Source organism: Branchiostoma belcheri, unplaced genomic scaffold (genome assembly GCF_001625305.1).
Source record: "Branchiostoma belcheri isolate BF01 breed outbred unplaced genomic scaffold, Haploidv18h27 scaffold73, whole genome shotgun sequence".
In the NCBI taxonomy this organism is placed as follows: Eukaryota; Metazoa; Chordata; class Leptocardii; order Amphioxiformes; family Branchiostomatidae; genus Branchiostoma; species Branchiostoma belcheri.
Window position 1 is genome coordinate 376,869 of NW_017804387.1, and position 1,706 is coordinate 378,574.

The 1,706-nt window shown below is 42.3% G+C and overlaps 1 protein-coding gene and 1 non-coding gene across 2 annotated transcripts in view; one reads left to right on the top strand and one right to left on the bottom strand.

Annotated features, from left to right (window-relative positions):
• LOC109485168 overlaps nt 1–1,706 on the top strand; it is a 36,876-nt gene that overhangs the window by 14,432 nt on the left and 20,738 nt on the right. The window lies entirely within an intron of this gene.
• On the bottom strand, nt 1,538–1,610 carry Trnak-cuu. The gene has a single exon. It is a non-coding gene; the product is annotated as a tRNA-Lys (tRNA).

A 1,706-nucleotide genomic window follows, 5' to 3' on the forward strand; every position in this document is an offset into this window, starting at 1 on the left:
AAACAAGACTGCATGTGTTTATCTTGCATGCGTTGTTGCACGTCGCGTTTCATGTTTAACTTTAACCTATCTACATCAAATTACCCTAAATCTCATACTCTTGTCATACTTCCGACTCACCACACAGATACCTCAGGGTACTCCAGAACTCTTCAACCGCGACGTGTATCTTTAGAACACAGCAAAATTTCCTATTTTGTCACTTCAGTCTTGCAGCCTTGGAGAACAGAAAAAAACGTTTCAAAAACGAGGTGAATGAGGTCAAAGGTTAAGCTGGAAGCAACGAAATGAATGAATATACTATTTTCTGGGTTCTCCTAATTTATGGCATATGGCTTGGAATTAGCCGTTTGTATTACATAAATAGCGTTGCAAAAAGGGCCATGTTAGTATCCGACCGCACAATAATACGATTATATTCAACAACTCAGGGAAATAGAAGCGTTTGCATGCGCTCAACCAAGGTCTTTTGAAAGCGCCCTCTTGCGGTCTATTGGTGAAATGTACAAATTTATTTTTAGCCGTGCAATTCTTCTTTGTAATTGATTTGATTTGATTTATTAGGCTGATAACACATATGTATGCAGCCAGGACTGCCCAACTAGCCGGAGTCAACAAGAAAAACTGGTTATGCCACGTGAAAGAGATACTTGACAATAGCGGTAACTCGTTCATTTGGCAAAATAGCAATCTACATGTAAACAATAGATTTGTATGTGTATCGTTGAGAAAAAGACTAACAGACATGTATATTCAAACCTTCCTCCACAATCTATCTATCAATAGCGGCAAATTAAGATTGTATAGAAAACTAAAAAAAGAAACCTATCTGCATCACCCTGATTTTGAGCTAAGATCATTTCTATGTAAAATGAGCGCTCACACATTAGAGATAGAGAGAGGAAGATATAAGAAACTGCCTGTAAGCGAAAGATTCTGTAAATACTGTACGGAGGGAGCAGTGGAAGATGAAATGCATTTTATCTGTCAGTGTCTTCATTACGATTTTGAAAGAAAAAAGTTATTCAAAGAAGTCGCCAATATTTCCCCAAGTTTTTCATATCTCAACCAACAACAAAAGACTATATTATTGCTAAAGTCTCCCAACCATTTATTTTCCAAAGAGTTGGACAATTCATCTCCCACTGCCTCCTGAGAAGAAGTCAAACCTCCTAATAGCATGACAAGAATAGTTTAATAGATTAGAATAGCAGTTACTTTGTCCCTGTAACAGTTGGGGGTTTATAGGCGCTACCAACTGACCCAGCCAATGGGTCTAGACCTTTTAGCTCACTCAGTTGGAGCATCTGACTGTGGCCCGGGAGCCGTGAGTTCAAATCCGGCCCGGGACCAAGGGGTTTTTATCTGTTTCTACTGTCTCCTCCTGGTTTCTTACACTAGTGTAACAGTGCTAACTGACCATGCTAAATGGTCGTGCGACCTTTTAGTGTAGTGGTTAGCGTTGGTGACCGCCAAGCGAACAACTCGGGTTCGATTCCCGGTTGTGACCTGCTCGCCTCTTTCGGTTTTACAGTGGCGCCCAACGTGGGGCTCGAACCCACGACCCTGGGATTAAGAGTCCCATGCTCTACCGACTGAGCTAGCCGGGCAGTGGCGCCCGATGTGGGCCCTGTGAGTACTGGCACTGAGGATAAGTGTGGCAGCTCCAGGGATGTCGGACTCGGAAGATTCGAGGACGAATCTTG